Raw genomic sequence first — 25,858 nt, forward strand, 5'->3', positions numbered from 1 at the left:
AATATTTGTTGAGTGCCGCTTTAGCCTTTGCATATTCCGCAGCTGTGCCAGTATCAGGCAATGGATCAAAAATATCGCATACCTCTTCTCCGGCATAGTGCAATAGGGCTGCACGTTTCACGGAATCGTCGTTGACAGCCGCTCCGATGAGAAAACGCTCAAAACGGGTGAGCCACTTCTTCCAACGAAGACCAACGTTAAGCTGCTCCGAGTGGACCGAAAACGGGGGAAATGTTTGCAGGGCGAACGCCATTAAAGTAGCGAGACGGACCAAAGATTCAACGCGAGAAAATATAAATAACTTCTTAGTAAATTACCGTCTCGGAAATGCGGTGAAAATAATCTCCGTCGCCAGTGTTATGTCTTAACTTTGTTTGAAATAACTCAAAACTATCACACAAGTTAAAGTAAGAACATAATAAAGTTTAATAACTGAAGAGATAACAACGATGTAGGCAATCATTGTTCCCGTGTCGTCTGCCCGACTACCCCTACCTTCTAGCGCCCTCATGCCGCCAATTGATCAACTATAGCTATACTGAGCTTACATATACAACAGGAAGAGATGGAGAATATGCTTAGAAACGATTCGTTTGAAATTGTAGCATTACCCAAACATAAAAAGCCAATAAAGGCAAAGTGTATTTACAAACCGAAATGTGATGAAGATGGGAAACTGATGAGACATCGTGCGCGAGTGGTGGTAGCATTGGGAAATACTCAAAGACCTGGACTTGATTTCAACAAGACGTACGCGCCAGTCGTAAAAATAAAGACCACAATAATTTTATTTTTAATAACCATAGAGAAAAATTGGCATATTCGTCAATTAGACATAAACACTGCATACCTAAATGCAAATATAGACGAAGATACTTCCGGAATATTTCGGAGAAATAACTGATGATTTACGAAACCAGTGGTCGAACCTACCGGAAAGAAAGTAACTGGAAGAAAACGACTACGTCTGGAAACTAAAGAAGAGTATTTATGGACTACACCAGTCAGGAACACTATGGAACAGGCATTTAAACAAGCTTCTACAACAACAATACCTTAAACGTTCCAGAGCAGACCTGTGTGTATACTACGCCTTAGGAAAAGAACTAATAGTCACAACATACGTAGATGATCTAGTTTTGTATGGAAGTTTAGAAGAAATAAATAGGCTAAAGAAAGCTGCGAGAGACTAAAGAAAACTGCGAGAGAAGAATTTGAAGTAAAGTACCTAGGAGACATCAAGCACATCCTTACTATTCGCGTAAGAAGAACACCATCACACCAAGAACGCATAGAGGTACTAAGAACTATGAGATACTTAAATTTTGGCGCCATGAAGGTATACTTTGCCGATGGCTTAAGCCTAACTTGGGCCTTGGTGTAATGGATTTTTACATAGAGAGAACCGTCGACTGCTTAGACTGCATCTGAAAGTATAACAACAAGGCAGCATGGGCAAATGTTAAGGTTCATATAGTTCACACTAGATCAAACATTTTATGTCAACGAATTGTTGATAACAATGGGCATGGACAATTCGAAAAGTTTAGTCACACCCCTTTGTTTAGGAGTAAAGTATTTACCTGGGAAAGAAAGCGAGGAACTAAATGAAGAAAAGAGTATAAAATATCGACAAGCAATAGGAAGTTTGCTGTATCTGGCAACGCATACTCGGCCAAATTTAGCATTTGCAGCGACTTACATTAGTCAATTTAGCAAAACTCCGTCAAACGTACACTACGTTGGAATGCAACAAATACTACGCCATTTAAACGTCACAAAGACGGTTTCACTAGAATACATGAAAACTGGTAAACAATTAGAAGTGTATAACGACGCGGATTGGGGATCGGATCCAGTAGATCGCAGATCATTCAGTGGAAATGTCATACAACTAGGAGGAGCGGCAGTCCGCTGGACATGTAGAAAACAACGATGCGCAGCCCTCAGCACTGTTGAAGCAGAATTCGTTGCTCTCAGCGAAGTTTCCAAAGAGTGCTCGTGGATAAGACACTTACTAGAAGAAATTGGTATGGAAATATTTGTAGGAAGAACAACGAAAGTAAATATTGACAACCAAGGCGCAATGGAAATTTCTGAGAATCCCAGAAACTCAGAAAGATCAAAACACATAGATCTGTATTTCATGTTCAAGAACTAGTCGAAAAAGAATTGATCAAACTCAAATACGTTAAGACAGAATCATACCAAGCGGATCAGTTGACCAAAATCATCCCTAGTCCACAGATGAAAAATCACCTAAAAATGTTAGGGATCATAGATCCAGGTGGAGTGTTTGAGCTCGCCGCATTTTAGAATATATTATTATTTTGTTCTGCCAGTTCTGCCGTTTCATGTACAAACCAATAAACCACGTTTCTTCATTCTCTCACTTTACATTGAGGTTTAAAATAGTTAATAACAAAGAATTCGGATCGCGCTAAACGTTTACCTGTAAAGATTTGCGTTGGGCTGCAATTATTAACAAAAGTTTCGAAACTATAACAAATTACGCTATTATACAGTTTAGGGATAATCTATTAAATGGTATTTTTTTGGATAAAATCGTTACTCTTAGACTGAAGCTTACGTTTGTTATTCTATTAAAAGGTTTTTTTTTGGACAAAATGGTAACGCTTAGACTGAAGCTTACATTTGTTTAACCCTTGGTCTTAAAATAATGCTCATGCTCATGAATGGCATTTTTCATTGTATTTCTGGATGCTCTTTTCCTATTCTAATTAGTGTAATAAGCTATTTAGAAGTTTAAAGGAAATGGAATATTTAAAATTAAGGACACTATTGGATTCAAACTGTGAAATTTTAAATTTTCGGGGATTTGAATTATATCGCCTTTATTATGCACTGATAAATTTTTTTTTTTGAAACTAGAACCATAAAAACACTTGGTTTTAGTCTGTTATCAGCTCTTGAGGAATATATAGGGCATTTCATTTAAATTTGGTCAGATATAGGATAATATTCTTAACTTTTGGGGGTGATATTACAATATTTTAAGGGAAGGTAGAATTACCTGTTCTAGAAATGTTTTTTGAAGTTGTTGCTAAGGGTATTGGCTTATATGGTCAAAAATAGCCATGTCTAAATCTTATAAGGTAGTTATAATTCAAGAAAATTACATATGACCTTTTATCAGGATTTCAACTGTAATTTTTATTTATTTGAAATGTATACCTAGCTAAGAAATTGAAATACAAAATTTTAAACTAGAACCATAAATCCATTTGGCTTTAGTCTGTTATCAGCTCTTGAAAAATATATAGGGTATTTCATTTAAATTTAATTGGTCAATTTTAAACTTTAATGTAGATTGTAAATTGTAGAAAATTTATTTCTTAATACATCACAAAGTAGACCTGCAGCTTGAGGAATGAGCTTAAATATGTAAGAGTTAGTTGAATCTCAAAATGAATCAGATTCTGATCCAAACATAATTGCAACTTATATGGAACTTTATTTAAATTTAATTTGTTTTGTATTATTTTAGGCTTTAAGGGTATCATAGATCGCAAAAATGGGGAATTTTGATATCTCAAATCGTTAAATAAGAAGACATGCAGTTTCAGCAAGATATTTTTACTTCAATTTGAGGATGCTAGTTCTAAATATCTTTTACAATTTGCAAGAGTACCTGAATTTAAAGCTCATTAGTATTTTGTATTTATGTACACTCTGTCTGAAAAGTTTGTTCGTCCTATAATTTAAAAATTTAAATGGGGATAATTTATTTTCTAGAAATGCTAGTAACAGAGTTCCTAACCTGTTGAAAATAACAGAAAACGCCCTACAAAACACATATTTTGACATAAGGAAACGTATAGGTATAGGCGTCGCACTTTTATTCATCGACTTCTTGATATGTTAGTATTGCGTGCTGCGCCAATTAGTTAAATGCGTATTCTCTCCTATTATTTAAACTTGGAGGAATAAAACAAGTATACAGGAGTTGCGGAGAGCTGCGAAATCGGTTTCGTCAGTGACCGTGATCTTGCGCGATTCGGAGGGGTTCAAACGCGACTAGCGCCAACTGCATTCGGGATTTTGTAACTATTCTCATTTTATAGCATTGTTTTCGCGTCGTCTGGTTTGTTTTATTCCTCCAAACAAATACGAGTCATTTTGGAAAAAGGTGCAAAGAATTTAGAAATGTTTCAAAACAAACCAGACGACGCGAAAACAAGGATATAAAATGAGAATAGTTGCAAAATTCCGTATGCAGCTGGCGCTAGTCGCGTTTGAACCCCTCCGTCTCGCGCGAGTTCACAGTCACTGACGAAACCGATTTCGCAGCTCTCCGCAACTCCTGTATACTTGTTTTATTCCTCCAAGATTTAAAAGGCCGTAGCTCCCGAACTATTCGTTGAAATTTAAAAATTCAAACACTTTTCCTATTTAAATCGACCCAGAGGAATATGAAAATCACAATTAAAAATTAAATTTCTAAGCGGCAAAAAAGTTACTATTCCACATTTTGGAAAGTTTAGACGGAAATAGGTCAAAACCTATACGTTTCCTTATGACAAAATATGTGTTTTGTAGGGCTTTTTTTGTTCTTTTCAACAAGCTAGGAACTCTGTTACTAGCATTTCTAGAAAATAAATTATCCCCATTTAAATTTTTAAATTATAGGACGAACAAACTTTTCAGACAGAGTATACCTGATATTATAACAATTTAAACGTTAATATAATGATTTTAAACGAAATAAATACACGTTTAAAAAAGTTCCGAAAATGACGCATATTTTACGATACTCTAATAAACGTTCAAAATTGGTTAGAATTTAGTTTTTAGAAAAGTTGGGTGAAGTAGTGTACACAGAAACACGAGATTTGCGACCAAGTGTTATTTTTAAATGATACCTTGGGCGATGAGGAATATTTTGGTACAAGAATTATGCGGCGCAAATTTAAAATCACGGAGATATTTAACTTCAAAAAATAAAATTTTTCAATGGAGTTTTACTAAAAATTCCTCATTTCGAATTTGTAGGTAAAGTAGAACACCCGACGACTGACTTCCACGCAGAAACTAAACTAACCTATTTTGTCCAGTTACGATTTTACTAGGTTACAATTCCACAACGTTACGCTTTCTCAGTTTTCAACGCTCATTTGGCGGTTGGACGATACTAGGTGCGTTTGGCTAGGTACTGTCCTCTTGGTCGCGTTTTAGAAGGCTCATCGTGATAGCAAGAATGGGGTTGGGGTGGAGCGGCGCGCCCCAAGCGCTTGAGCAAAGTGAGTGCGCGGCGCCGTCAGGCGCCAATAAAGGGAACGCTTGATATTCGTCGTCGTGTGTTCTGAGGCAGTTCCGTTTTAGATGGCGTTTTCGCACGTATGTATGACCGTTTTTTTTTTCATATTAATACGTTCCTTTCTTAAGTTAAGGCACATGTTGTTACCAAATTTGAACATAAATAAAAAACACTTTATATAAAATTTCACTCAATAGTCAACAATACCAAATATATTTAAACCTTTATTACATGTTATTGGTAGTAGAATATAAAAAAGTTAAAATACTTTTACTTTCAAACATTGAAATTGAAATTTCCCCTATTTTCTGTAGCCAATTGGAGAAGTAGTTGGCGGTGACGTTATCGCTTGCGGCCCGCAACGGCATACAGATTGAACAAAAACTGGAGCACATATTGGATTGGGATTTGGTTGACCACATCCAATTGGGTTTAGTTTACAATTCGCATCTTCCCTGCAATTACCTACATGTGCAAAAAAAAATAAAAATATAAGGGGGTAGAAGTAAAATTCTTTTAGCGGAACCTGTATGTGAAAGGAAAATCCCAGGGTTCATAAACTTATAAAAAAGATCGTGTTAAAATTTACTCAAAAATACCAAAAATCAAAATAATTTAATTTTAATTTTGTTGATTAGTTTTAAAACAAGTCAAATCTTCCAACTCTATTTAAGGCTTTCCCTTTGATCAACGAGGTCTTGCAAGTAACGTCTTCGGACAATCTTTTTAATAATCCTAAGATTTTTGAACCATGAACTTTTCATTAAATATTTTACACATCTGGAAATAACATAATATAATATTTTTGGCCGTATCGAATATTCCCAATAAAAATGCATTTTACCGTGTACAATAATGAAAATTAAGTTGATCTGGTAAAATCTGTATTTTTATAATAACTTGCTATGTATTAAATTCTAGCAAGTCACACCTTTCCTTTTTGAACTCTTTATGGTTACGCCAGCTGAAGCAGCTCATTTACGCGCTGCCACTTAGACGCAGCCGTTTCGGTACAGCGACATTTAGGCACCGTGTTATTTAAATGCCGTACCATTTTGTCACCGTTATGTAAATGGTTGGGAGTTAGGTGCCTTAATGACCTGCTTTGTTAAATTATAATATGATTCCCCCGAAAATAACCAGCCAAAACCGTTATTTTTTCCTTGAAAAAGGGTTTCACAGATAAAATAAAGGAACCAAATGGCGTCGCATATATTTATAAGTATAATCCTCTATTCTTTGGCAGTAGGTGGGATTTTTATATACACCCACCGTGATTATAGAGAATGGGCGAAGCCAATTATAAAGTTACTTTGGTTCCCATATTTAATCTGTGAAGCCCGATTTCAAAGAAAAGATAAAGTTTTTGTTGCAGTCGCGTTTCCGGCTGCATCGTTAGTTCTTCGATTTTTGTGATTGTGCCTTTTTCAGATCACATTACCCTAAAAACTTTTATTTAAAAAAAAATACTCTTACTATTTAGACCTCAAATGTGAGGGGGAACACTTTTTTAGATTAAACCAACTTTGTGTATCTAATAGTGCTCGATATAAATTTTGAAATATACCGTTTATAAAGTCCCCCTTCACGTGCTTGACTTAAATTTGAAGAACGTTCAAAAAGAAAGATTCGGACTTATTAGAACTGAATCGATATTTTTTGTTTACACCAGGGCTGCATATTTCGAACTGAAGTAAAAAAACAACTTCGCGCTTCATTGTTCTGTTTAACTTTTTTCTTATTCAGCGCCTAAATGTCCCGGCGTGCGTCCTCGTCACTTAAGTGGCGGCGTCTCGGTTTTGCGGATCGTACACTAGCAACCACACAGTGCTTCCACTTTGAGGGTATTTTACCCTTTTTCGCGTAAAATTGACCTCGAGAGGTATTTTTTTTTTCGAGATTGAGGGTAATGGGTAAAATGAGGGTATTTTGAACATTTTATTGGAAATTTAAGGGTATTTAAATTTTTTTTAAATAATCAACCATGAAATACAATTTCCCTTTTTGACAAAGTGTAACTAAGTTGGCCGTAAGTGGAAAACTGCTTTTGCTTATGTCAAGACCTTTTTACGTTCTCTCTTTGTTGTCAGCTTTGCCGATTGGAGAAGACAAAAATATTGTTTTCATCCCTTAGTAAGCGAATTGCATACCTACCATTAATATTAGTGTCTTTTTCTTTGTAAAAAATAGAGAAAACACTCTGATAATTTAACTACATATTTTTAAATCGTTGTTTCTTATGGGAATTTTCAGGGTATTTTTAAATTTAAAATGGGTAAAAGTGGTTATTTTATCGTTTGATTCTTGTGGGAATTTTAACGGTATTTACCTAAAATAAAGACTTCCTACGGCCCTTATCCCTTGGTAACTGCTTGTTCTGAATAAATTGCTGCTTAAGACGTTCCTGTACGCATTCAATTTATTTTAACGTCTGAAATTCACTCAATAAACCTATTCGTTCCACGTGTCTTATAATTTTTACCAATTTGAATTGTCTGTTTTGTATTGATGGAAAAAGAAAAAAGTAAAAGAATAAGCTAACTTACAATTCAGAGGATCTTCGTCAGCCCTTTGATCTGGCATTTTGTTTTGATCAATGCAATCAATAGTTTGGTCACACAACTTCTTATTTTCAATGCATTGATAAGTACTGAAACTGTTTGGACATCTTCCAGAGAAAGGAGGACAGTAGTCTACAAAAATCTCAAATGTGTCAAAACAATTTTTGAAAGAGTCATCAGATATTTTTACAAAATTGGCAATATTGTGAGTACATGGGGAATTTTAATAAAGGATTTGAAGAAACTAGAAAGTATTTGGAGCCTAGAAATCTCATGGGTAACTAGAATGCTGCCGTGTAACTGGAAAATTGACCAAACGCCGTGGCAGACGATAGCCAGATCTCAGCCAATCAGAGCTCAAAGAGTGGTTCTGCCAAGAGTTTAACGTCACCTAGCTCCCGCGAATCCCGCGATAGTAGCGGAACCAAGGAGGATTATTATCCTCCTTGGCGGAACCACTCTACGGCCTCTCATTGGCTGAAGGTTCAAAACGAACTGGCGACAAGCTCGGCCGTAGGCGGCAGCATTCTAGTTACCTATGAGATTTCTATGATTTGGAGGTAAGAAAATGTTTTTTGTAAAATTTAAAGTTACGGTTAAAAATGGTCATAAAAATACAACTTAAACTCTTTTATCATATTTATTTCCGCAGCTACTGCGTGACACATTCCCGGTGTGCAAAATTGAAACTTGTTGGACATACATTAAAACCTACCAATATATGTAAAGTGGTTTAATCTAAATTTGCGTAATGTTTACTAACGTTGTAAGTAAGGAAACGTTTAGCTTAGACTTCTCTTAAAATGTTTAATAAGTACACGTATTTATGTTTGCGCTTATAAACTTAATCTGAGATTGTATTTAATAAAAATTTAAAAAATTACTTAACAATAAAGAGTTTTCGAAATACCCTGTTCTTCAATGATTGTCTGACTTCCAGGTTTGTAAGAGGTTTTGGTTCTATTCCCTTCATAAAACGATGCGACTTAAAAGCTAGATATATCGGTCATGGGATTTTTGCAGACAATTAAACTAATTAATCACTCAACGCAAATAGTGGTATATATTCTGCAACATCCTGATGGTGATGTGCTGTCGCATAGTTATTCGGTATGTTGTACAACTAGTATGTTTAGTTTTAAAGAAGGCCTTTCGCCTATTAAGGAGATTAAAAAGAGTAAATGGTAAAACAAAAAGAACAACACGTGCACAGACATAAATTGTACTGATTGCTGATGATAAATGCTCAGGGTGGATTGTCGTTATTTTGACGATTACCGACCCCATTTATCCAGAGAGAACATTCATACGACACTTATTGTAGACGCAGAAAATCTGTTTATTTCGTGATGATTGCTAATCAACCAGTTTAAATTGTTTTATCATCTAGGGCTACGACTCGAAGATCTATTTGATCCGAGATTCGCGTTTTCTGTTTGCTCGAAGACCTATTGGTACGAGTTATTAGTAAGTTTTTTAATTTGTTTAGGATTTAGCTATATTATCCCTTTTAATTATGGACTAATCTACTTTTTCTCGTATTTTATCATTATTAAGTGATGAAGAGCTTAAACAAGTGGCTTGACAACGATTGAAACCGTGAAAACTCTTTTGGGTGGTTCAAAATATGCTTCAATAAATTTGGACCTTCGCTAATATCTGATGATTTTCATAGCAGTTTAATAGCTGAATTTAAGGAAAAACTAATAATTAGTTTAGATAAGAGATACCCATTAACCATTAAATGACTATTATACAGGGTGTTACGGATAAGAGTACCGAAACTTTCTATATGCATTCTTTGGGTCTCTATGAGTAAAAAATTTATAATAAACATGGGTCCTAAAGTGCTTCGTTTCAGAGATATTGGCTCCCAAAAAACTACCAAAATAAACCGGACACAGCCTTAAATCTGGCAAACAATATTCTTCCTTGAACCAAATTGTTTTCATTAAACTATCAATTGTTTTTTATCCGTAAGGCGAGAAACTTTAATAACAAGTTGCAAAAGTTCATTAATTTCCTTTTAGAAGTAGAATGCGTTTGATGACAAAGCATCTGTGAAACAAACCGTTAGTGAAGAAATAGAGCTAGTGGAATACTTATGAGTAATTATGTTACATATGCTGTAAGGTTATTTAATCCATGGTTCAGCTGGCCTACTTATAACGGCCAAGAGAGGCAGTTTGTCACCAGATAACGCCCAAACAGTTTTTGAAAGTGTTTTACAAAAAACTAATTTTAATTACTGTATTAAAAATCGGTCTATAATACATTTGTGTTGTTTAAAATGAAAAGAACAATATAGTTTTAGGCCTATGGAAAAGATTCGTATAGCATAGCGATATTATACCAAAGCTGTATGCATTTTTACTTTTTGTAACAGCGATATGATAAAATAGTTTCTACTTCACTTTAATTCCTTTTTGAAGTGAGTATATCGAAAATTATAGGTCGAAGACTTTATGTAATATTATACCGTTAACTTATGAAATGGAGACTATTTGGTGGAAAAATTACTTTAAAAAAATTGAATAGCCGCTATATAATTCCCAAATAAAGTTCAAATTGGGAGTTAGTTTCTTCTTGGTTGTTTTTCATTAAAGATATGAAATTGTTAAATCCGTTGGATCATTCCATCTTTATAATTTTATTTAAGTTTTATAATCAAAAGCATTCTTGACGACCAAAATTTATTTTTATTTGAAACAATATCCTTTTTTTTTCAAATAGGCTGTATCTCTTGTCAAACTTCTCATACTTCTAAAAAGGCCAATGATGAACTTTAACCACTTGTTATAAGACTTATCGCTTCACTGTTAAAAACTCGATCATTAATTAAAAGGATTTGGTTCAGGGAAAAAATAAAGTTAATCAGATTAAGGCTGTGTACGGGTTTAAAAGAGCTCATCTCTGAAACGAAGCGCGTTAGGACCCATGTTCATCATTTTATTTTAACTCATTCGGACCCATAGAACACGCCCCTGAAGTTTTGACACGTTTAGCCTTAACACTGCATTATAATCAAGTCGCTCAATTTAGTCTCCCTGGTTCTATATAGTGTTCTGTTAATATCTCGTTTTAATTAGTTTCTTTTATTTAATTTATTATTTGCTTGGTTAATATCATTATACTCTGCTGTTCTAGAAGTTAAATTTCAAAAATAGAATTTTACGCATTTTGTTGTTTTGAAAAATACCATTCAAAATCTTTGGGTTTCTTTTGAATTTTCCTTTATTGTGCAAATAATTTTGTTTGGTTTATTTCTTTTTAGCCATAACCTTGGATCACCTTGCTTGATTCGATGCAGAAAATTATGCAATTCTTAACAATAGTTATTATTTATATTTTGAAAATATAAACTTACAGCTGCAAAGTGTCTCATCCGACTTATCTAAACAATCAAAAAGACCATCACACAGTTTTTCGGGAGAAACGCACTGAGGTAAATAGGAGTAGATATTTCCGCAAGCGAATTCGTCGGAAGCGCATTCTACAAAACAATAAAAAAATTACAAAACTAAGAAAAATTACTTTGTTTAAACAGATTAAATTTAATTTATAGATACTCATCAGTTAAAAGTAAAGTGATACAGTTACGGAATGGTTTAAAAACTTCGAACTACTTATTTGCTAATGGAAAATAACTTTTAACTTTACCTCAAAAACCCATATAAACTAAAGGTATTATCACAAGGATTTAAAAACGTTTCGTCTGACATGATCGAACGGTTCGTACGTCCGGTCACCATTTACAACGGTAATACTTTCTGCCAGATTTATATATTTACGGTGATTTTATAATTTCCAATCTTCAACTAAGAATTTAATAACCTGTTCTTTGAAACCATCATTTTTGTAAATCTTTCGGACGCTGTTGGTCTGCGCCTCGTATAATATATACCCGATTTGTATTCCCTCTTCTTTTACAACTTTCGTTATCTTTTATCGAAGGAATTTTATAAGTATTGAATACTTAAGTAACTGTTGACGACACGAAACTGCACAGCCGTAACTAAATACTGGCGTCTAAAGGTCAGTGGTAGGTTTGGAGGAAGATAATGAATGAAAAACTTGCCATCTATCGTTATTTTAACTCGCTTTTCTAGGGAATGCAAAAGCTGAGATTTGTCAGTTATTTTAGTGAGCCATCGAGATATATCAATAGCAAAGGTATAGGTGAGAGAGGGTACTCTATGATGACTGAGAGATTTAGTTTCAGCTTCAGTGATAAGCCAACACATTCTACCGATAATACCACTTGTCTTCTTCACTTCGAGAACTCGATCTTTGCTTCGGCATTTAGCCAATATTCCTTCCGACGCGAAGTTCAAAACCTTCTGACGCTTGATGGGTTTCTTAAACAGTAATGGAGATTCTTCACATTAACGTTGAAAATCAAGGCGTAGTTTTGGACCTCTTTTTCTTACATTGTGGAGACAATCTTTGGTATTAAAAGTAGCGGCTTTTCCGCTGCAAATTTTATAAATATTATCGTCTACCACGTCTAAACCGAATGAGTTAATAGCTGAATCTGTAAATTTTAAAATAGTTTTGAGATCTTTGTTGTCCATCAAAATTCTGGTCAGTTGTAGTTCTGAAGTGACGTCCTCTTTTTTGTTTAACCCAACCATTTCTTTAGATGTGTTCACAATTTTGGATCTTGTGCTTAGGGTTATGGTCCATTGCAATCTAGCCGAAATCGAATAAGTGAACGACGTTATCCCAGTTAATCTTCTTGCCACGTCTCTATTGACTTTCTGTTCCAAAGTTTGATCTGTAGGAGTTCCTGAGAACGAAACATTGACACAATTCAATGAGTGACTACAATTTTAAACATTTATTTTAATCCAGTTTCGTCAGTGTTTAAAAGATAACAATAATATCGTGGTTACTAGTAGCAAAAAAAAGGTCGGTCATTTGCAGTGGCGGTGGAAGGCAATTTTTAGGGGGGGTACAAACAAGCAAACGCGTTCAACTTTTTAACGCGGGGGGGGGGAGGACAAAAGACAGTTATGTAGATGGGCGATCTAAAGTAATTGGGACTTGGCAGTGCTACGTCAGTTTTTTCTATAGTTTTTATAGTGGGGAGAAAAATATGACGACAATGGCGGCCATGGCCAAAGCTACGGATGGCCAATAACGATTATTACTACTGCTTTGAATCTAGTTTAAACATACCTTTCCGTGAATTTCATCGTCTGCCCTGGTTTAAGAAATATGCCTCATTTCTACTAAATTCGAATACCGATTGCGCCGAAGGTTCAAAAGAATGTATTAAGTTGTTAACTTGTTACAAAGGTTAATCTTTAAGCAAATTTGAGTGAAAATTCCGCTAGTGTCAGATACTTTTTAATCACTTTTATGAGCAACATAGTAGTATTTAAACTATGTAGGTTATTAAACACTCAAGGCGCTAAATTAATAAAGAACAACTTACATTAATGGTTTCCAGATTTCTATAACTGGAAAATGGTAAACACAGTAAACCCATTTAATATCTTTTGCACTAGTCTACTTATTTAATTTGAATAGAAAACCGAATCGTGGGTGGCACGAAATTGACCAAAATAGGCGCCACGCCAACACCGTCCTGAGAAACCGTTGCAAAGCAGAGTTGCCAATGTTGGAAAGTTGAAATTTCCAAGTTCCAACGGTGAAAATGCTTTTCTGTCCGTCCATGTAAAACCATTTCGGTAATTCAGAATTAACTCAGCTAAGCGTAATATCACGGTCATCAGCTAGTTTATTGACTCCTAGCCCTAAAGTATGTTTTACTACACATTTGTATCACCTCCCTCTTCAAAAAAATATTTCGCGATAACACTCGTTTTCGCGGTCTTTTCGACCCCTCTTTTTGGCCGCCCGCTAGTCGGCCATTATCTGGAACCACCGGTGGGGGATCTAGGCTCTGGTCTTTGGTCCCAGGATATGGAGAATGGGGCTGAAGGGGGGTAAACTCCACATGAACGCGCCCAGCAAAATTCCCAAAAAAAAGAGGTTATAATCTGTATAATATAACTATTTTTTCTTTCTTCGTGTGTTCAGTGTTAAACAAAAATCAATTTGTTAATATTGCCATTTTCAAATAGACGTTTGTATCATCGAAATACGAAGTTCGTATTAAGCTCGTTCAATGATTTCATTTACGCCAAGAAGTAATAGTATATCGAGCTGCCTAGACTCCAAAAGTTTCGCTTATTTGGTTTCTCCATAACCAAAGTTTTATATAATCATTATGCATTTAGAAAATGATATTTTTCAGAGTGCAATTTGGGGGGTATAAATACATACATTGTACCCCCTAGTGAAATCTGGGGGGTACAATGTACCCCTGTACATTCCACCGCCACTGGTCATTTGAAGGAGGACAATACGAAAATTATTCGATATCTGCCAGTCCTACAGCTCGTGAAATTTTTAGGTACAATTTAACCATGGACACTGTATCTCTAAAAGGACGGGCGAAATAGCGTTATTAGGTACCCCACCCTCTGTCCGTTTGCGGCCTACTTTGTGTTCGTGAAAATAGTCGGCTGTACCGGAAATTCAGGCAGTCAAGGTCGTTTCGGAGGCAGGCGCTTTTTGCAAAATGGCTCGTGTCTTGAGCGGTTTGGAAAATTTGGAAGTATTAATTTTAAAGAAAAATGAAAACGAACATTCATACTCAGGAAAGTTAGAATTTTTCTATTAAAATTGTTATGTGATTTAGCTATTTAATTTTGATTAAATAAAAATAAACTTTTTTGAGAGTATTATTAAGATAAGTGTTACCCCCTGTGGCGCCATATGGCGAGAAGTTTTTTTTTGTGTCTTTTTTTTATTTCCTTAATTAAAATGCCCTCAATCGAGGATGAAAAATTATTAGTGTGAAGTGTTTGTTTTTTTTGTTGTATTAACCAATTAATCTTTTTTTCTCTCTCTAATAAAAACTGAAACCCCGCCTAACGGGAGAAAAATGAAACAAATCGATCTCTCCTAGTAATAATAAGTAAGCCAACAAGAAAATTCAAAAATAAAGTTAGTTACCATTAAACCCCTATAAATATATTTAAATGTTTATCAAATTTAAATAAAATAAACAAATTAAACCCCTAGTTAAAATAAAACCTATAAAATTATAAACATAAATATCAAATTATGTCGTTTGTTAAATGTTAAATCTATGTTTTTCGTAATGTGTCCCCTGTACAAACGTTAATAGAAATAAGGCTGTTTTCATTATGTATGTATCCCATAGTGCTATATTTGGATAATATTCCATAGTATCCATTAAGTTAATCAAAAATCCCCAATTGATTAAAAATCCTTTAATAAATTTAATTAACTCCTACGATACTTGGTATGTCATGAGTAGTATGGTTAGAAAGCCCCAGAAAAATCCCAGAAGATAAATATAATTTTAAATTTCCAAATATTAAAATTAAATTAGAAAACCCTTAAAACTGAAAAGTTTATTTAAAACCAGAATTTAGAGAAATCTATTCTATTCATTGTCCCACCTTCATGTTATTTTCCCCAAGATAGACAATCCGGCGCCCAGAAAAGTAGATAAGAAGCCCAGAAGGCTAGATTGCACCATGAAGCGACAGTTCCGAACAGAAAAGAGCGTCCGAATTCCCCCCCCCCCTTCTCATGGAAACTATATAGCGGCCGACCTCACCCCTGCCTTACAGTGTGAAAGGTCATATTCGGCTCTGGAAAAATCCCCAAAATTTAGTTGCCAAGGACGAAAAATAAACAGTCATCCAAAATCGGTAGAAACAGAGACCCCTCCAGTATAATAACCACGCCTTCCAAACCCCGAGAAGACGTGACCACCAGAAAAATACACTACCAAGCCTACACTTCCGACACCCGATTTTTCCACCCCCCCCCCCCCTAAACGGAAGAAGAACAAAACCAGAGAACGCCAAGGAAAAAGTAAGATTCTAACAGGAAGAGTTACGGAACTAGAAGAGATCCCCAAACCAGGCTAGGCTTAGGCCGCGATATCCCAAGAACGTAGTCCCCGATGTCCCAATAAAAGATGCATAATGCACAATCTAAAAGAGGCGAAAGGCCCATCGCGTTTAATTTGAAATGAATCCCTAAATCGAAGAACGTTTTCCCCGGTGAGGAAAAACTATCAGCAGATCGAGTCAACCAAAGGCACCCCTCCAAATCCACTGTCGTCGAAGTATCATAAGCGTGGGCGTGTGTCTTGCGTAATCCGGAACCCCGTAACCCGGAAGCTCCCGTCACCCGGAATCCCGTAAATCGAAGAGCAGCCACGAAGAACCAGATATTCGAGACACCAAGAAAAAGAGCCAGCGAAAAGAAGACCAAATCCCATGACAGCGAAACCGTAACGTTGAAAATTTCCTTGAAAACCCCCCTTACTATCCCCTGAAATGAAAAAACTACGTTTAAGAATATACGCTTATCCACGACAGGTTAAAAAATTGAGTCTAGAGCCCCTAAAACCCTGTTAAATCAATACTCCCCAATAATTCCTTCAATACCAAGTTAGAGTGTTTTGTCAATATCCTGTCCCAAGAACGGGAAAAGCCCCGTGTAGAGAGCCCCGAACAATACCCCCAAAAGTATCTTAACAGATTTTTACCTCGCCACGTTATTATAATTTTGAGCTCTCCCAGATAAAAATATTAATCTTAAATTTAAGCGCCTAACGCAAGTTTCTCTCTCTATTTTATTTAATCACCCCCATTGTTAAGCGTTATTACCATTATCATGGCTACCAAGTATCCCGAGGATACGCCAGATTTGAGTAAGAAATCCCATTTTTAAATTTTTGTTTATCTTTGCAATTTTTTTTGTGTTATTATTATATGTCAATAAAAGCATTTCAATCGAGAATTTCATTGAGTGTCCTAATTACTGTCCGTTATCATCATCTTTCTTTTACTTATTGCCATCGACGCACTGCAACGTATCGTAAATAATAATCGATATAGGCGCGGGGCGGAAGGTCGTAATATAAGTTGTCAACCCTTGGCTAAAAACAATTTCTTTACATAGGATATCTACAATTAAAAAGAAACAAGAAGAATTTGATGAAAACTTTTATGGAGTTACTGAAAATAAGGGTGAAAGCAACGCTAACACAATTTTGGGAGAGTATTTACTATTTAGACAGTGATATATCAAATATAATTGAGCAAGACATCCCTGAAAAATCTTTGTCTCTCAAGTTCTTTATTGCCAACAATAAAAAAGGATCACTTCTACCACCAAAGAAAAAGCTCAAGAGACCACCACCTGATGGTTTATTAAGTAAGTGATTATTAAGAAAGTGTTCATGTTAGAGATTGATGAATTAAGTTTAAATATTAAAATGTTGTAGATTTGACTTCTGACAACTTCAGGGAAATTATAAACCAAAGTTTGGCTCAGTTTCAATCTATGGGTATGCCAACTGATGTAAATGGTATAAACACCAGTGCAGTCATGGAAGAATTAATTGCTATTGGTGTAGAAAGAAAAGCCTCAGTGTGGGAGTCTGGCCTTCAAATTCTGTCGAATATAAAGACATCCAAGTCTTTTTGGGACATAAGAATATAAATTAATTCAAGTGAAGAAATTTGGATAGACGGAATTTCCTACATTGCACCTATATCACCATCTGTAATAATTTTTAATCGTTTTTCGGTTAAGAAAATGTTATAAATACTAATTACCTTCAAATGTTTACTTGCAGATATTTACATGTTTGCCTTATTTGGATCAGAAATCATTGGCAGCTCGATTTATCAAAAATTTGCTTTGTAACGTACATTGTCATATAGTTGAAAATGATGTTAGTATAGCAGCCAACAATATACCACCAGAAGCACCGGTTGATGAAAATAATCAAATTTCTGTTGCTTCCAAAAGGGACATTTTAAAGTCAAAGCAAATTCTCTATTATGTCGCAGGAACAACTATCAAATCTTTGTGTAATTCTCTACCTTATCAATGGTGTTTGTTAAATACATTTTCAGTTAAAGGAGCTTTTGACGACATAAAAGAGTATTTAGATACGAAGCTACCAGATATCAATATATCTGCATGGGTGACGCAAAATAATAGAGGCGGTTTGCTGTATGTAAACAAAACTACTTTTCATCTCTTCGAAAAAATTAATAAACTAATGGCCTCGGAATTTTATTCTGTACGAAATCTAAAAACTGTTTTGGAAAACAATGTTAACAGAAAGGACAGATCATTCCAAAATATGTAAAATATTCTGATATTTTGGCAACTTTTGATTTGTTAATCTCAGGTGCAAAAGTCCCAGAAGACATCAATGCGAAGAAGAAAATATTACCAAAGATTTTTTTAACCTTTCTAAAGTTAAGAGGAAAAGGTCTTCAACGGTATTTGAGGGGAAAACATTTCTCGAACGAAAAGAAGAGACAGAAGTCTTCACCAACATTAAGGAAAGGGTTGAAAGAAGTTTCTAATAACGTGAAATCTAATGTTTAAATGAGATTTTCCTAAATAATTCTTAATTGAATAATTTTATTTTTTTGTTTTAAATGTCCATGAAATATTATTGTGATATTTAAAGTTTTTTTAAAGAAAACAATTAAGGGTAAATTGAAATGACCATTTTGAGATTGAAAGTTCCTATTTTAACTGTGTTTTTTTATGGTTACTTGAAATACCATTGTGCGATTTAAATTGTTTGTTTCTTATAGGTTTTACATGAATTTCACATTGACCATGGAAATTTTTAAGTTTAAATTCAAAAGTAGTATGAATTTCAATTGTGATATATCAGAAGTAAATGAGCTTGTGATATTTTTCAGTTTAAAAATAAATGAATTGAAAATTATGATTTTAAACCTTTTGACTTTAGTTTCACTAAATATTTTGGGGGATAATTGAAGTATTTCCATCTAGAGGAGCAAACATTTCATTTTCTAAAATTATGAATCTGTCAACATTTGGACCAAAATGGAGGACATCAGGTTCGTATTACCCAAACAGGAAGCTCGGTGCTTCCGAAATTCTTGCTCTAAGCAATCCTGCTTTAAGTGGAATGTTAAAATGAATGAAGCACCTTTAGATAATAAGAATCGGACGACTGCTGGGACTAACCGAGCTGTCATGGTCAAACTTCCACTGTCTCTCTGCTAAGGCTCTTTTTTGGCATTCTGCTTGTGTGAATTTCGCTTGGGACAATTCATTTTGCCATTCGTTAAAGTAACTTATGAAGATGTGTTCCAGCCACTGTAATAAAAAACATTGCCATCAGCCATCACACTTTAAATATAACAAAAAATATAAAAGTTCACTTACTTCTAGTCTTGAATCTGAAGGATCTTTAAATTTAATCAAATTAGAGTTGCGTTTTAGCTTTCCCTCATCCAAGTTCTTAACGTTCATAAGGTCAAAGAATTGGTTCATGATCCTAATGAACTTATCAGTTTCACGAACACTTTCGCCAAATTCAATTTAGGCACTAGTCTCAGTGGTCGTTGCGAATCAATTTCATAAAGTTTCAAAACATAGGTCCATAAAATTTGCTGTTAATTTTTTAGAAGTCGTTTAGTTTTGGTATGGAAGTTGCTGTTCGAAAAGGCATTCCTCGCAGTTTTTTGCAGGTGCGGAGGATCACAAATGAAAAAAAATAAGTCGCGTAAATATTTTTCCACATGAACCCATCCTTCACAAATTTTTAAACGCCTTTCTATTTGTACTAGCACCATCCGCTATCCATATTTTTGCACGGAAAATACGCTAATAAGAATTTGAAATTTCCGGTTATCATTAGCTGTAGTACGTGCATTGCTTGTTCTTTCTTTTCATCATTTTCAGTTTGCCTTAACCTTAGAACTGTATTGCCCACATCGTCAAGGTTGCTGAACCCGACTAATTCTCCTGAGTTCGCTTTTGTAGATGATATCTTCTCTAATTTTCATCTCGTCCAAAATCAGACTCACGTATCTTTGGTGTTCACGAGGACACACTTGGTAGAGCTGGTCTTTAGCTTTTTGGAATGAATTATTGTTGAAGCTTGATGATAGTCCTATGTTATATGAAGTCCTCTTTTATGGTAGTTGTAAAACACCACTGGATACCATAAGTTTGTATGACGCAGGAGACTTCCTGTTGAAAAGTTTACCCCATTGCAGTACTTTTGGGTGCCATTGCCGCAATCGCTTGTTTTTACCTCACCGTGTCTGTCTCTCTCTCTCTCTCTCTGTGGGCAAAGGGTAATCACTGCGTACGCAGTTTCTCGAAGGGCTGGCAAAACCACCGTGTGACGGTGAGCGTTAACGGATTGATTTGCGGTTCGGTTTGGTTGGTCTTTTTTCGTCAACGCTCACCGGATATTTCGTAATTGTTATGTTAATGTGTAGGTCGAGAATGCTGAGTTCGTGTTGTGAATGTTGTGGGTGTTGTGTTTGTATGGGCGTTTTCTCTCCAACTTCTTCTTAATGACTTTGGGACGGACCGAGTGCTGAGTGTTATGCAACCTCTCAACGTCCAATGGCAGGGTTTCGACCAATTGTACACGGTATTCGTTTTAGTATCACTGTGCGAATTTTTGGCGCCGGCCGGGAATCGAACCAGGGTCGGCCTCGTGCAAGAGATGTACTCTAACCACTCAACCACCAACGCTTCTTACGGTGTTTTTCTAAAAAAGAGCTTTGGCGAATGTCCTTTACAAAGTTATGACGTTAGGTACTATAATTTATTCTACATAATTTTAAACCTTTATAAATTATATTAATCTTATATTTAATGAAATATTTATAAATTATATTAATCTTATATTTAATGAAATATTTATAAATTATATTAATCTTATATTTAATGAAATATTTAGAAATTATATTAATCTTATATTTAATGAAATATTTATAAATTATATTAATCTTATATTTAATGAAATATTTATAAATCATATTAATCTTATATTTAATGAAATATTTATAAATTATATTAATCTTATATTTAATGAAATATTTATAAATTATATTAATCTTAAATTTAATGAAATATTTATAAATTATATTAATCTTATATTTAATGAAATATTTATAAATTATATTAATCTTATATTTAATGAAATATTTATAAATTATATTAATCTTATATTTAATGAAATATTTATAAATTATATTAATCTTATATTTAATGAAATTTTTATAAATTATATTAATCTTATATTTAATGAAATATTTATAAATTATATTAATCTTATATTTAATGAAATATTTTAGTATTTTAATGTAAAATTTGATCGTGATCAGGAATTGAACTTGGGTCGCATTGTAACAAAGCGGATAGTTCACCGCCGACTCCGAGCCATTGACTTCCCAAGGGAAAAGTTTAAAGTAAAGGAACAATTATGATAAGGCGGGTTTTTTTTACTAAATTGATTAATACTATATTTGTATATATTGTTTATTGAACTTTGTTTGTTTATTCTTTGGCACGGTTTTTTGTTTGTTTTAAATTTTTGTTAAATTCTTAACAAAATTTCGTTAAAACACAAAAAGGAGTTCATTGTTACCTTTTAATAACGCTTAGAAAAAGGATAATTATGCAAAACTTCCGCGGAAACTATATCAAAGTAATAATATCGCGCCACCGTGTGGGGAACTATCAATCAAACTGGGTAAAAAAATATAATATCTTCAATTTTTCGAACTTTAGTCAAATCTCGACGGGTTAAAAAAACACAAAATAAAGGTATATAAAGCCGTTGCCGTCAATATAGAAGAAATCGTCTTTCTTAGTTCTTGGCTGTCAGACGAACTACTGCAGGACGGGGTCCTGGTGTCGGTCAAAAGTTATGAGGTAAATTTGCGGTTTTAATTAGCATGTTCGGTCTTCGGTCAAAAAAAGAGTTAAATTTTGGTTCGCGTTTGGAATGTGAGTGAATGGACTTAAGTGTATGAGCAGTGCGTGTTTAAGACTGAAAGTGTTAAAGTAATTGTGAACTAACTCAAGTCAGCTGTAAGATAAAATTGATTATTATTTTTGAATTGGAATAACCTAATTATACCCTTGAAATTATCAAGTCAACCTGTGAGGGTAATTAAGTAGATTGGAAGTAATTAGTAGAGAACAGCTCTAAGCTGTTAATTTAGACAGAGTTTATAGTTAGGTAGTTTGAATTTAGTTAAAATCACTCAGTATAATTTATGATATTTACTTAAGTGTAAGTGTGTGTTGGTTTATTTTTCAATCACGATGAACTAAGACAAATCTAGTCTTAGACACTTGAGTACCAGTTCTGTACAATTACGTAGAAGTGATATATATTGTTGCGTCTTTGATGAAAGTTAAATCTAGAACGTTCCATAAATTTGCATAATTCTGGTTGCCCTTTTATTTTCTAATCACTCGCCCACAACATTACAGATCTGGCAATCCCGAATCAAATAAATTTTCGGTGTAACGGCGACGGGAAATTATTCTCGTAAATTTATCGCGCGGCCTTAGGGAATATTCTTTTAACAAAATTTCGATAAACTATCGTTTAATTAAAATCGGCCCATTTCCGTTAATTATAAACCAAAAAGCGAACGGTCGTTATAATACCCTCTGTAGATATTTCTTTCATTAAAATTTGTTTCGTATTATATTCAACTTCTAAACTTGTACTGTAAAAAGGGTTTAATTCAATTGTGCATTGTTATAGTACGTCTAACTCACTGTTCTAACTACTTAACTTATGATATTCTGAATAAATTAAAATTTATCGTTTCGTCTCAATTATTTTAATTATAATTAAAATCTTATACCGGGCGGGATAGAACTGGGATAACATTTTTAACAAATAACTCTAAATTGCGGAGATATATATTTATACGGAAATGACTCTGTTGCATTATCCGGAGTAAAGTCTGTTGTGTTAACCTAGATGAATAAAAGTTACAAACACGTAAAAAAGTAAAGATACTACACTATTAACGAGTTTGTTGTGTTACCCGGAGTAGAGTCTATGGAGGATGACGAACTAGTTGACAAAAGGTTATATAAGATAGATATACTATTTCCATCAACCAACATGTCTTCTGACATTCCCATGGGTATCACTTGAGTGTCTGAGGTTTCAGTGTTTAAAGACGTAGTATGTATTTGTTCTTTAACAAATGCTGTTCTTTGGAAAGGTTTAAGGTTTGAATAAATATTCTCATTTGGAAACTACAAATTTTAAATGAGAATTAAAATTGTTGTAATATATATATATACAGACTTAAACTGACCATTAGTTGGAGGGTTTCCTGAGTTTCTTCATATGGTATGGGATCTGGATTAGGAAAGTTTGGTCCTTGACCTCCGAAAAATGATCAGAGCAAATATAATAGGTATTTTTCTTAATTTTCTCTACTGTAATTTTGTTATCAAATCTTCCGCAAGCAGATATCCACCTAGTACATTTTTCAAGATCAGATTTGCGTCTTGGGAAAGGAAAATATTTAACATCTGAATTATTAGGCCTTGGTTTTTTTGAAGTTTTCCCGATTCCAACAGAGGGAATATTCGCACTGTTTTTTTTACCATGTTCGTTTTCACGACCAAGTGAGATTTATATCACGTTACTTCGTTAACTCACAAACAAATTAATAAATACCGCCTTTGAAAATAATATTTAAGAATAACCCGAGCTAATTCATGAGAGTATCCATGGCTAAATTTACGCTGCCTTTTTTAACCGGAAGCCACGCCAGTTTTGTTTGTGTCCCGAATTTCTGCCCCTACTTGGGCTTGACCCCCCGTCAAGAAGGACTGTGAGAGAGGTTAACCAAATATTTATATTGAATAACGAAGTGCATCGTCGAACCCTTCTTTCCGGTTTTGATTTAATTACTAAACTGTTGGTATTACACAAAAAAGTTTTTATAGTTGGCTCTAGCCACTCTATGTTGTAATCCAGTGGATTCGCATTTGGAGCTAGGAGGATGGAAGTTAACAGGAGAAGAAAATAGCCCCCTCGAGGTAAGGCAGTCTGAAACAATTGAACATCATACAGTACAGCGATCTATCAGTGAAAATTTGAATTTTTGCAAAGTTTTTGGGCCTAGGAATCTAGTAGGGATTCGGGAACGTGGGATCGGGATGTTTTGTAGGTTATGTTTTTTGGTTTCTCTTCTTAACCTCTTAATTTTTTTAAATATTTAATTTTTGATATACTTTGTTGGTAGTTTAGCACGTTAGGATTGTTATTGCTGCCAGTAGCGGCTCTTTGCTTTCCGAAATACCTCTGCAGTGGATCTTGATTGAAATGTTAGGTTAAATCCAATTTAGCCCCCGCTTTTAAAAGTACCTGATTCGCTCAATGATAGAATTAACTAAAAATTATCAAAAGTGATTTATAACTTCAATCAGTGGTCAGAGTACGGATAAATTACACACTTAATGATGTGGTTTTAAATTTCCTATAGTAATGGTTAACCGATTAATTGCTTAAATACATTTCTGTGTTCTATGTTGATTTTTTTTATTCCTACCAGGCTTAGGAATCGGATAAGAGGTAACATCCTTATAACATCTAGCATCATTGCGGCAATTATCATAGTAGCAATATGTTCCCATTGATTAATGAAAGCATAAAAAACACACATAAATCGTTAACGGATTTTAGAAACTTTAGCTGTTATTGTAGAACTAGCAGAGGAATTTAACAAGCAAACTAAGGTTATCTTTATGCGTCGTAGGATGGCGATAAAATCATATGTTCTAAAGTTTGGCTCCCGCCGAACTGCTAGGGTAGAACGGGGAGCTCGTTGTGGGGGAATACAATTTTCTGTTCCAGGGTACGAGTATTATATTCCTAGTTTGGAGCTTCGTGCATAGTAGTGATTGGTCGGATATGCATAGTTTCGATGCTGCGGCCAGGATTGGATGAAGTCTTTTAGCACGAATAAAATGGCGTCCCGATTGAAAGCCTTTTAATGACCCTTCGGCTAGTACACCAGTTACGGTTAAATAATGGGACAGACCAGACTCTTCGATTAATTTTACGATAGAAAAAAGTATGCCTTAAATACTTGAAAAGCGCCGAAAGAAATGATAAGGTTTTCATATCTTGGTGATTCCATTTCTTAAATTTGACTTGCATTCTTTGCAATAGCTAAATCGTAAATTACCAGTCCGTATTGTTGATAGCACTGTTCAGCTAAGGCTGACTTTTAGTGTTTCTCATAGCATCTTGAGGATTCGTGGATGTTTCGTCGTAATTTGTTAAATAAAAAACTGTTTGTAATGGCCTGAAGTCAACGATGGTGGCCGAATTATAGCCAATAGGCGATATTATAAAGTCAGATATGCTTGCTCATCGTGATAAAATGGGATAACGAAATAGTACAGTTAAAGCCTACGGATGAATTCATAGGCTCTTTGGTGGGAAAGCTAATGGAAGCATAGTGAAAGGTAGCCTTTCCCATGAAAACAAGAAGGCCACGTTACTTTATTATATCGCCTATTCACATAAGTATGATATTTAATTCAAAGGACAAGAATTATATAGCAACCGGAGAACGTCCAATACGTTCGAAGTCATCATCACATTTATTTTAAAACAGTTTCACGAAGTGTACCCTTTCCAGAAAGGATGTCAGTCAATTCGGTATATTTGTCGTACACGGTACACGTTATTAAATCGTTTTTCGCTATTAAGCCCAAAGGAATACACGACGTCGATTTGGATTTATCAGTCGCTAACTGGGTCTCAAATTCTTCGGCGCGTTTATTATTAAAAATCTGACCGTGTCTGATAAGTAACTCCATGACCTTTTTGCTTCCAGTCATACTTTATACCGAGAGTAACATGTTAAGCTGGTAAAATGCGGCCTTTTGACACTGTAAACAGCGGGGCTTGCGCGAGTTCCTGAATTATAGTAAGGTATTTTGGGGACGGTTTACCATAAAGTCCAGCGACTAATGCTTCAAAAAAAGAAATTGCTAAAGGCGGCGGACTACCGTCTCCTTGTAGAAGTTGCTCTAGAGTGTAAGAATCGGGTTATTCTCTTTTCTCCGTCTGTAAAATTGAAGTTGATACTGATCGTTATAT

The 25,858-nt window shown here is 34.7% G+C and overlaps 1 pseudogene; it reads left to right on the top strand.

Annotated features, from left to right (window-relative positions):
- Positions 1 to 1,522: 1,522 nt before the first annotated feature.
- LOC149928541 (uncharacterized) lies at positions 1,523 to 2,161 on the top strand (annotated as a pseudogene).
- The last annotated feature ends 23,697 nt before the right edge of the window (positions 2,162 to 25,858 follow it).

This window comes from Leiobunum rupestre, chromosome 9 (assembly GCF_980474605.1).
Source record: "Leiobunum rupestre chromosome 9, qqLeiRupe1.1.hap1, whole genome shotgun sequence".
Taxonomy (NCBI): Eukaryota; Metazoa; Arthropoda; class Arachnida; order Opiliones; family Sclerosomatidae; genus Leiobunum; species Leiobunum rupestre.